The following is a 12,697-nucleotide window of genomic DNA, read 5'->3' on the forward strand; positions in this document are numbered from 1 at the left end:
TGTTTGCTGGGCGGCAGGTGCCAACGTTCCTCCAGAGGCGGAGGAAGAGGCCGAGGCGGCAGCAGCAGAATAGGCCGAGGCGGCAGCAGCAGAAGAGGTAGCAGGGGGAGCCTGAGTGACTTCCTTGGTTTTAAGGTGTTTACTCCACTGCAGTTCATGCTTTGCATGCAGGTGCCTGGTCATGCAGGTTGTGCTCAGGTTCAGAACGTTAATGCCTCGCTTCAGGCTCTGATGGCACAGCGTGCAAACCACTCGGGTCTTGTCGTCAGCACATTGTTTGAAGAAGTGCCATGCCAGGGAACTCCTTGAAGCTGCCTTTGGGGTGCTCGGTCCCAGATGGCGGCGGTCAGTAGCAGGCGGAGTCTCTTGGCGGCGGGTGTTCTGCTTTTGCCCACTGCTCCCTCTTTTGCTACGCTGTTGGCTCGGTCTCACCACTGCCTCTTCCTCCGAACTGTGAAAGTCAGTGGCACGACCTTCATTCCATGTGGGGTCTAGGACCTCATCGTCCCCTGCATCGTCTTCCACCCAGTCTTGATCCCTGACCTCCTGTTCAGTCTGCACACTGCAGAAAGACGCAGCAGTTGGCACCTGTGTTTCGTCATCATCAGAGACATGCTGAGGTGGTATTCCCATGTCCTCATCATCAGGAAACATAAGTGGTTGTGCGTCAGTGCATTCTATGTCTTTCACCGCTGGGGAAGGGCTAGGTGGATGCCCTTGGGAAACCCTGCCAGCGGAGTCTTCAAACAGCATAAGAGACTGCTGCATAACTTGAGGCTGAGACAGTTTCCCTGGTATGCATGGGGGTGATGTGACAGACTGATGGGGTTGGTTTTCAGGCGCCATCTGTGCGCTTTCTGCAGAAGACTGGGTGGGAGATAATGTGAACGTGCTGGATCCACTGTCGGCCACCCAATTGACTAATGCCTGTACCTGCTCAGGCCTTACCATCCTTAGAACGGCATTGGGCCCCACCATATATCGCTGTAAATTCTGGCGGCTACTGGGACCTGAGGTAGTTGGTACACTAGGACGTGTGGATGTGGCAGAACGGCCACGTCCTCTCCCAGCACCAGAGGGTCCACTAACACCACCACGACCATGTCCACGTCCGCGTCCCTTACTAGATGTTTTTCTCATTGTTATGGTTCACCACAACAACAAATATATTATTTGGCCCAATGTATTGTATTCAAATTCAGCGGGATATAAATTTGAGGCCTAGTATTTAGGCGCTGGGTGACCGGTATGGATTTAGTGACAGAATTAGACTTGGAAATGCACAGAAGCGTGTGTGTGAAGTTATTCTGAATGACCCAATGTGCACCTTGAATATTATATACCCTTTTTGGGATAGATTTCAAATAGCTCTGATATAGCAGGAACCACTAAATTATGAAATTGCTAAATTGGGAATTGTACTTCAACCCAGAACAAAAAATGTGCTTTGACGGGCACTAAATAACTTTCCCAGCTACAACAGGACAGCGGTAACGAGAGATTTAGAGGGATTTAAATTTGAGGCCTAGTATTTAGGCGCTGGGTCACCGGTATGGATTTAGTGACAGAATTAGACTTGGAAATGCACAGAAGCGTGTGTGTGAAGTTATTCTGAATGACCCTATGTGCACCTTCAATATTATATACCCTTTTAGGGATAGATTTCAAATAGCTCTGATATAGCAGAAACCACTAAATTATGAAATTGCTAAATTGGGAATTGTACTTCAACCCAGAACAAAAAATGTGCTTTGACGGACACTAAATATCTTGCCCAGCAACAACAGTACAGCGGTGGATAACGAGAGATTTAGAGGGATTTAAATTTGAGGCCTAGTATTTAGGCGCTGGGTCACCGGTATGGATTTAGTGACAGAATTAGACTTGGAAATGCACAGAAGCGTGTGTGTGAAGTTATTCTGAATGACCCAATGTGCACCTTGAATATTATATACCCTTTTTGGGATAGATTTCAAATAGCTCTGATATAGCAGGAACCACTAAATTATGAAATTGCTAAATTGGGAATTGTACTTCAACCCAGAACAAAAAATGTGCTTTGACGGGCACTAAATAACTTTCCCAGCTACAACAGGACAGCGTTAACGAGAGATTTAGAGGGATTTAAATTTGAGGCCTAGTATTTAGGCGCTGGGTCACCGGTATGGATTTAGTGACAGAATTAGACTTGGAAATGCACAGAAGCGTGTGTGTGAAGTTATTCTGAATGACCCTATGTGCACCTTCAATATTATATACCCTTTTAGGGATAGATTTCAAATAGCTCTGATATAGCAGAAACCACTAAATTATGAAATTGCTAAATTGGGAATTGTACTTCAACCCAGAACAAAAAATGTGCTTTGACGGACACTAAATATCTTGCCCAGCAACAACAGTACAGCGGTGGGTAACGAGAGATTTAGAGGGATTTAAATTTGAGGCCTAGTATTTAGGCGCTGGGTCACCGGTATGGATTTAGTGACAGAATTAGACTTGGAAATGCACAGAAGCGTGTGTGTGAAGTTATTCTGAATGACCCAATGTGCACCTTCAATATTATACCCTTTTTGGGATAGATTTCAAATAGCTCTGATATAGCAGAAACCACTAAATTATGAAATTGCTAAATTGGGAATTGTACTTCAACCCAGAACAAAAAATGTGCTTTGACGGACACTAAATATCTTGCCCAGCAACAACAGTACAGCGGTAACGAGAGATTTAGAGGGATTTAAATTTGAGGCCTAGTATTTAGGCGCTGGGTGACAGGTATGGGTTTAGTGACAGAATTAGACTTGGAAATACACAGTAGCGGGTGTGTGTGAAGTTATTCTGAATGACCCAATGTGCACCTTCAATATTATATACCCTTTTAGGGATAGATTCCAAATAGCTCTGATATAGCAGGAACCACTAAATTATGAAATTGCTAAATTGGGAATTGTACTTCAACCCAGAACAAAAAATGTGCTTTGACGGACACTAAATATCTTGCCCAGCAACAACAGTACAGCGGTAACGAGAGATTTAGAGGGATTTAAATTTGAGGCCTAGTATTTAGGCGCTGGGTGACAGGTATGGGTTTAGTGACAGAATTAGACTTGGAAATACACAGTAGCGGGTGTGTGTGAAGTTATTCTGAATGACCCAATGTGCACCTTCAATATTATATACCCTTTTTGGGATAGATTTCAAATAGCTCTGATATAGCAGGAACCACTAAATTATGAAATTGCTAAATTGGGAATTGTACTTCAACCCAGAACAAAAAATGTGCTTTGACGGACACTAAATATCTTGCCCAGCAACAACAGTACAGCGGTAACGAGAGATTTAGCAGGATATAAATTTGAGGCCTAGTATTTAGGCGCTGGGTCACCGGTATGGATTTAGTGACAGAATTAGACTTGGAAATGCACAGAAGCGTGTGTGTGAAGTTATTCTGAATGACCCTATGTGCACCTTCAATATTATATACCCTTTTAGGGATAGATTTCAAATAGCTCTGATATAGCAGAAACCACTAAATTATGAAATTGCTAAATTGGGAATTGTACTTCAACCCAGAACAAAAAATGTGCTTTGACGGACACTAAATATCTTGCCCAGCAACAACAGTACAGCGGTGGGTAACGAGAGATTTAGAGGGATTTAAATTTGAGGCCTAGTATTTAGGCGCTGGGTCACCGGTATGGATTTAGTGACAGAATTAGACTTGGAAATGCACAGAAGCGTGTGTGTGAAGTTATTCTGAATGACCCAATGTGCACCTTCAATATTATATACCCTTTTAGGGATAGATTTCAAATAGCTCTGATATAGCAGAAACCACTAAATTATGAAATTGCTAAATTGGGAATTGTACTTCAACCCAGAACAAAAAATGTGCTTTGACGGACACTAAATATCTTGCCCAGCAACAACAGTACAGCGGTGGGTAACGAGAGATTTAGAGGGATTTAAATTTGAGGCCTAGTATTTAGGCGCTGGGTCACCGGTATGGATTTAGTGACAGAATTAGACTTGGAAATGCACAGAAGCGTGTGTGTGAAGTTATTCTGAATGACCCAATGTGCACCTTCAATATTATATACCCTTTTTGGGATAGATTTCAAATAGCTCTGATATAGCAGGAACCACTAAATTATGAAATTGCTAAATTGGGAATTGTATTTCAACCCAGAACAAGAAATGTGCTTGAACGGACACTAAATAACTCGCCCAGCTACAGCACTAGGGACAGATTTAGCTGGATATAAATTTGAGGCCTAGTATTTAGGCGCTGGGTGACCGGTATGGATTTAGTGACAGAATTAGACTGGGATATGGCCAAAAAATAAACAGACTATTGCTGGTTAAATGCACTTGGTGTGACAGCTTCACCCTGATGTAGGCTTTAGCCAAAAAACAACCACACCATTGAGGGTTAAATGCACTTGGTGACAGGCGCAGCTTGCCCCTGATTTTGTATATGGCCAAAAAATGAACAGACTATTGCTGGTTAAATGCACTTGGTGTGACAGCTTCACCCTGATGTAGGCTTTAGCCAAAAAACAACCACACCATTGAGGGTTAAATGCACTTGGTGACAGGCGCAGCTTGCCCCTGATTTTGTATATGGCCAAAAAATGAACAGACTATTGCTGGTTAAATGCACTTGGTGTCACAGCTTCACCCTGATGTAGGCTTTAGCCAAAAAACAACCACACCATTGAGGGTTAAATGCACTTGGTGACAGGCGCAGCTTGCCCCTGATTTTGTATATGGCCAAAAAATGAACAGACTATTGCTGGTTAAATGCACTTGGTGTGACAGCTTCACCCTGATGTAGGCTTTAGCCAAAAAACAACCACACCATTGAGGGTTAAATGCACTTGGTCGCAGCTTGTGCTGGCGCACCACAAGACACAAAATGGCCGCCGATCACCCCAGAAAAATGAGACTGACAAACGGTCTGTGCAGCCTAAAAACAGTGAGCAATTGAGGATCAGCAGCTCAATGATCCACAGCTGCAGATCGATCAGTTAATCAAGTCCTTTGGAGGAGTTAATCTGCCTAATCTCGCCCTACTGTCGCAGCCGCAACCTCTCCCTACGCTAATCAGAGCAGAGTGACGGGCGGCGCTATGTGACTCCAGCTTAAATAGAGGCTGGGTCACATGGTGCTCTGGCCAATCACAGCCATGCCAATAGTAGGCATGGCTGTGATGGCCTCTTGGGGCAAGTAGTATGACGCTTGTTGATTGGCTGCTTTGCAGCCTTTCAAAAAGCGCCAAGAAAGCGTCACAAAAGCGCCAAGAAAGCGACGAACACCGAACCCGAACCCGGACTTTTACGAAAATGTCCGGGTTCGGGTCCGTGTCACGGACACCCCAAAATTCGGTACGAACCCGAACTATACAGTTCGAGTTCGCTCATCCCTACTTGTAACCCTTCATAAGCCAGAATAAATATTTGCTGTTAGGTTAGAAAAAAACTGTTACATCACTGGAAGACTTGTGTCCTCCTTGCCTTAAACAGCCATCCATGTGACTGGCCATCATATAATACTGCATAACCCCTGCAGCAGGGGAAGTCTAGCTAACCCCTTTCCGTAGCAAATTCTACTTTTTTGGGGGGGGTTGGGAGGACAGATATCTATAAATGGGACATTTAGATCACACTGTCAGTCCATGTATGTTCATAATTAGAGGTAAAAATTTGAAACCATTGTTTGGTTTGTCTTTTCAAACTTGGTAGCAGTGATTGCCTTTAAATTATTTTTAAAGTAAATTTGTAGTTTAGCACTAATAGCTTTAAACTTATTATCTTTTTTTATCAAATGCTAATATATGTTATTCAGTAATGCATGGAAAGCCATTATAAGGAGCTATCACTTCTCCGAGAGATATTTTGTTTCCATTATACTTACCTGATTTCCCTCCATCTTACTTAAGAAATGTTATCCACAATTGATTTTGATTGACTGTTTCTTTGTTCAAATGTATCCAGTTTCACTTTAACCCCTTCAGGACATAGCCATTTTTTGCCTTCTTGACAGACAATTTTTGCAAATCTGACATGTATCACTTTATAACTTTGGAAAATTTTTACTTATTCAAGCGATTGAGATTGTTTTCTTATAACAATGTACTTAATGGTAAAAGGTATATTTGAGTTGATTTTTTTCTTTTTTTCTTCCCTTCCAATATCTTTCCACCTCCCTTACCCAAGGACTGCCCCGCTGGAGAATAAAAACAAATTAAAGAGTCATTAGTTAGGATCCCAATCAGATCAGGCATTGCTCCATTTATTGTGGTTTTTCTTATTGGCATATAAAAAGGTCTCATATCTTTTAACTTTATATATTGTCCCACTTTTATATACATGGAGCTTCGGTCGAAGTCCAACTTCTGGCAATAACCAGTCTTGCTAAAAACACCACTTTTGTGACGAACTCAAGCTATTTAAAATCACCAAAGATGGTACACTGAATAGTAGTGATAGACGATCAGCCAGGATGGTTCGCGAACGCGAACCACGCGTTCATGGTGGGCCCCATTGACTTTAATGGCAGGCAAACCTGAAAAACCTTCAGGTCATATTTGCAGCCAAATACTTACTAGAAGTGCACAAATAGTCCCACAACATGGACAGTGACATACCAGAGGGGGGTCATTGGCAAAAATTCAAACAAATATATGTATTTTAAAACTCTCAAAAATGTGCCCTGCTGGAGCCTACATTTTTTTTTATTTTAGGTCACAGGAGTACAGGCCCCAAAAATTAGGCATTCACCTGACAAAAAAGAATTTGTGATTATGTGGCTGGAGCTACATTAGGTCGGTCACTGGATACAAATTTTACTGTAGGCCAGTACAGGCCCAAAAATTAGACATTCACCTGACAAAAGAACTTCTGATGATGTGGCTGGAGGTTCATTAAGCGGTCACTGGATACAAATTTTACTGTAGGCCACTAGAGTACAGGCCCCCAAAGTTTGTCATTTACCTGACAGAAAAGAACTTGTGATTATGTGGCTGGAGGTACATTAGGCGGTCACTGGCTAAAAATTTTATGTAGGCCAGTACAGGCCCCAAAAATTAGGCATTCACCTGACAGAAAAGAACTTGTGATTATATTATTCATTACCTCATGTGAATATTTCTGAGGTATTGTGCTGTTCCTACAGTATATTTTACCAGTATCAAGAGTTACTGTCCCTTGCTTGTAGCAGCTACCATAGCAAGGTGGGACAATGTCATTTAACTCTTTCATTATGCAGTAATTTTCCTTTTTTCTATTGTGAGGGCTAATTTTTTGCAGGGTAATCTCTACTTTTCAGTTATACCATTTTGGCATGTGTATGACTTTTTGATTGCTTTTTATAAAAAATTTTGGGGTAGATGAAGTGACAAACATTTCCAAATCAGTTATTTAGAAAAAAAAAAATCTGTTACACTATTCGCCTTATGGGGTAAATATTTATATATTTTAATAGTATAACTGTTTTCAGATGTGGCAGTGTTTGATTTTATTTTATTTTTTCTATTCTTTATTTTTATCTTAATTTTGGGAAAGGGGATTTGAACTTTTATATTTTTGTAACTTTTATATTTTTTATATATATTTTTTTTTATTAAGTTGCCCTAGGTAACTATAATAAGCACTCTAGATTGCTGTTTCTATTCATCAATGGATTCCAATGCAATGCTGTAACCTCCAGACCTGTATTGGAATAAACCATTGATAGACATCTGAGCTTCAAACAGGCCTATCATTGCAAGGTAACAGCTTCCCCAATCTGAGCCAGGGAAAGCTGTTACTGGTGCAGGAGTGCACAGCTCCCCCATTTTCACCACATTAGACTTGCTTAGTGAAAAGGTTCATTGTTTGCATTGGCACCGCCAGCATTATGACCATGACTAACGGTTTACTGAACCCACCTTCCTGGTTTGGTCACACCTACCAGTTTGGCTCCATCTTCAGCATGGGGCTACTTTTATGTTTTTTTCCAGGGCCAACACCAAACATCCTTGGAGGCACTTATATACATTAGATGGTTTGAATCTTAAAGGGGTTGTCTCAGGTACACAAAGTTACTACAAAAATGTACTAAATTATTTAATTTTTCATTTTGCCTCCTTTGTTTGTTTCATTTTGTATTCATATTATACGCTGCTTGCTACCGTTGGTTACGGTCACTGCTACAGTGAAAATACTATGTGGTCAGGATGGGGAGATGCTTTGAATGTGTGCCTATATGCACCCCTTTGGTCCCTGCCACCAGAGAGACTGGCGCTTTTTCCTATAGTGTGCAAGTACGACCACCGCTATTGGATTGCAGGATGGTTGTAATTCTTTGAAACAAGCAGCAAATAATGTGATGAAAAATGAATCGAGCCAGCAAAGGAGGCAATAGGATGTAGAAGTCTCTGAGGCCCCTGTCTTAATAGAGTGTTAGTGGGCATGATGGTCCACTTCTTCATTGAAGTCTAAAGGACTAATGCAGACTTTACTCCTTCAGCCCTATAGCAGTCAATGATATAGTGAACCAACATGTGCACTATGGTTATACTTTTTATTGCAGACCTGCTTTTAATGATAAATAGATGACCATTAAAAAGTGATCTCTACAGAAAGTGTGAGTGGATTGTGAGTCTTAGTGGCCAAGTGAAATCTCCATGATTTCATTTTTTAACCCCTTAGTGAACACCAATATGTTTTTTTTATGTGGTCATTAAGGGGCCTTAGGCTTTTTATGGGGCCCGGCCTAAGTGCTACACGGGTCTCCCATGCAGAGAAGAGCAGAGCTTGGCTCAAACATTAGAGCCATGCTTCTGCTCTAATGACCTGGACCAGCAAGACTGCCAATCTGGGACTTTAAATCCCTTTGCATACCACAGGCAATAGCGCCTGTGGCATATAAGCATTGGTGCCCCACAAATAGCCAGGGCTATTTAAGGCCTCCGGCCTTCCTCTAGCATGTCCCGAGCAAGCCATACGTCTCTGGCGCAGCCTACTGGTGAATGTCAGTATGGTAGTGACCATAAAATACATTGCACTACAGGAATAGTGCAATATATGTTATAAACAATCAAAACAACAGCTATTATAGTCCTCTTGTAAGGATGTTTGTGAATTCTGTTTCACCTACCAAATCAAACTGGGACCATTGAGATAAACTACTGTTATGTGGACCACACATTAAATGTTTTATATATTGCAGTGAGTTAGGTTTTAGGAAAGTCCCTTTAAGTAAAGAAGTCCTGCCAGTTAAAACATTCTGATCAATAGACAGTTATTACTAAAATCTACAGAATAGATTTTGCCCTAGAACCTGGAAAAAAGTGTAAAGTCCTTCCATTAATATTCTTCTTGCCTTTGATACTTTTACCCTATTGCAATCAAAATTGTGATAAATTTATAAAGAATTTTATACACATCCATGGAGTCCAAACATTTCCATCTCCTTCCTTTCACAATCCTGTGTCTGCCTTTAAAGGGGTTTTCTGGTATGTAGACACATCTTTTCCTTCACCCTTTATGATAGCAGCTTTAACTTTGTAAATTATGTTTATTACTTTTTTGTTACTTCTATATAGCATTGTGAGATGTGGTCACATGATCCTCTGATGTAATTTCCTGCCACTGCATCCCAGAAACTGCTAATCCAGAGGAGGAATATGGTCAGAGAAGGCAGTCCACTGATGGGCAAGCTGTTTAAAAAGACAAGACAGTGATGTGTATAGGATCATATACATCACTCACTACAGGGCATTTCTGAGGTAGAGTTCACTGAAACTACTGTGTTTAATTCCAGTAGTATGAAACATGGAGCTCATGGACAGATATTAGGAGTTTATTACTGTACAGCACTGGCATTTGAATAAATGACAGCAGGGAAGCAGATGAACATCAAGTGTCAGTGCAGTACAGTAATAAACTCTTCAACACCATACTGATTTCAGAAAGCCCCTTTAAGGCAACTAACTTCATAAGGGGTCTTACCCCACTAATCTGTCAGCAGTATGAGACTGGGAACCCAAAGCCGCTGCCTGCTGGCAAAGTATCCCCTCTTTTTCCATCTGCCAGACACAAAGGTGAGAGATTAGCAGGAAATTAAGATAGATGTGTTCTACTAGGTTTCTCCATAATCTTTTGTCTCACAACTAGTGTTGAGTAAAGCATTCGAAGCGGAATTCTCTCTGAAGTTTAGGAAAATTCTGATTCACAACAACATTGCGGCTGCACAAATAGTGAGCACAAATATTTGAAAAGAAAATATATTACCACTTCGAGAATTTTCAAATATATAGAATATAATGCTATTGATTCGTTATATCGAATATTTGGTATTTTTTTCCATCTGAACACATGATTCCTCTCTGCTTCTTGCTTGTGGGCCAATGAGAAGGAAGCAACGTCAAGTTCACAACAATACCAATACCAATACACAACTTACCAATCAGTAAGCTATAGTCAGACCTGCCAAAATAATATTCTAATCCCTGCCGATTAGCGCAATCGCAAATATACTGGAGCACTTGACTATCTGCATATAAAGCCATTGTGATGTTCTGCCATGCCAACCATTTTCTCCAGTCTCAGGAGAAAGTCGTGAAAATGTAGCCAAAGTGACCCAAGCCTTTATTTTGCGTTAAATTCAAATTCGCATTACGCAATTTTTACATTGCTGATTTTTTGCATTCAATAAAATAATTTTGAATTCACGAATATATGATGAATATTCTACTATATATTTGTGAAATATTGCAAATTTGAATATAGCCCCTGCTGCTCATCACTATGCACAAATTAAAAAGTGAAATTAAAAAGCCCAGGAAGGTGACATCACCTATAATGCTGTGCAGTCAGACTTCCCCTGTGATGTCATAGCCCTAGAAAACCCTCATCCTGCGCAGTCTCCACCACTGTCCTGTGAGCTGAGCATAGGGAGAGATGTGGCAAGTGTCATGCGCTAGGGACAGTGTTTCTTAAAAATGATTAATTGAATATTGGAGAAGGATGAAGCAGGGAGAATGCAGGGAGAGTGCAGGGAGTCTTATACTGAGTCAGCTTTATTTATTCCTACATTTACTTATTCCTACATCAGCCATAAATGTAATTCAATACAAGGGGACCGACCTGTAGGGCAGGAGAGTGCTGGGGTTGGAGAAGTGGGTATTCTGTGCTTACTGTCAAATAACCAGAGAAAAAAATTGCAGGCAAAACCAGCAATAATATGCATATTGTCCCCCTCCACCTAACCAGCCAAACCCCATATCAGCAACAGCCTCTGTGTAATGGCACCACGCGGCCATTAACAATGAAGGACTGTACAGTACGGTTTTCATTATTAAATGAAAGGCAGCTGTGAGCTAGTTTGCCGTGCGGTTCTTCACTGCAGCATGGCCACAATCCACCCACAGAACAGCCCCTCCATGTTGCTGTACCCTAAGGCAGAGTGGCCTGGGTATACCTGATTTATAGCAAATTGTGACAAATTAATTTGTAAAGAATTTAATTTCTTGGCTTTGGCAAAGTTGCCAAATCAACTTTTTCTAAACTCTAACTAGTGTTAAAGGGATTCTGCACTATCATTTAACTAAGGCATCCTCAAACTGCGGCCCTCCAGCTGTTGCAAAACTACAACTCCCAGCATGCCCGAACAGCCTACAGGTATCAGCCTACAGCAGGGCATTGTGGATAGATCATCAGCTTCTGATCGGCGGGGGTCTGACACCCGGGACCCCCGCCGATCAGCTGTTTGAGAGGGCAGCGGCGCTCCAGCAGCGCCGCAGCCTTCTCACTGTTTACTGCCGGCCCACTGACGTCACGACTAGTATCAACTAGCGTGGGCCGGCTAAGCTCTGTTCACTTGAATGGAGCTTAGCCCCACCCACGCTAGTTAATACTAGTCATGACATCGGTGGGCCAGCGGTAAACAGTGAGAAGGCCACGGCGCTGTGGGAGCGCCACTGCCTTCTCAAACAGCTGATCAGGGATGATGTCATTACGTCACCTCGCTAGATTTCACGCTGTGTCTTCAATCCAGATGGCCACGACGGCATCTCAGTGATCAAATGGATATGGTGTGGGTGGGTGTGTGTGTGTAATTTATATATATATATATTATTATTTTTTTTTTTTATTGGATTAGCCCCAAAAGTCTTTAATTTGTGGCATATGAAGGGTTTAATGACTGTGGTCAGCACAGTCACTGTTCCCCCTCATTGCACTCACTACATACAAGGGAATGTGCCTTGTGACTAAGTAATTTGTTTCATAACTTCTCATTTCTACTCAAGACAATTTTATTTTTTTATATTCCTTTAAGCCATTATCTTGCTTTCATAAAGGGACTTTGGATTTTTATACAAGGAATGTGTATCCCATTTAGACTGTCAACCTCATACAATAAGATATAAAATAAATGATATGTAATAAGACAAAAGGTAAACATATTTTGAAAAGAAAATTCTGAAGAGTTGTAGCAGATATGTCTGCTACACACCATGATGTGTCTTAGTAATGGATACATAAAATATGTAGTTAAAAGTTTCCCTGCACTGATAGAATGTATCTAACATTTGTTTTAGACTGAAGATATTGAAATAAATCTACAGCTAGATAACTGGTTCTCAGTGTGAGAGAAAACCTGGTGATCCGTGTATATTCCAGGACAGATAATAAATTACAATTTCAAAGCAATA

The sequence above is a fragment of the Bufo gargarizans genome, chromosome 3 (assembly GCF_014858855.1).
Source record: "Bufo gargarizans isolate SCDJY-AF-19 chromosome 3, ASM1485885v1, whole genome shotgun sequence".
Lineage (NCBI taxonomy): Eukaryota > Metazoa > Chordata > Amphibia > Anura > Bufonidae > Bufo > Bufo gargarizans.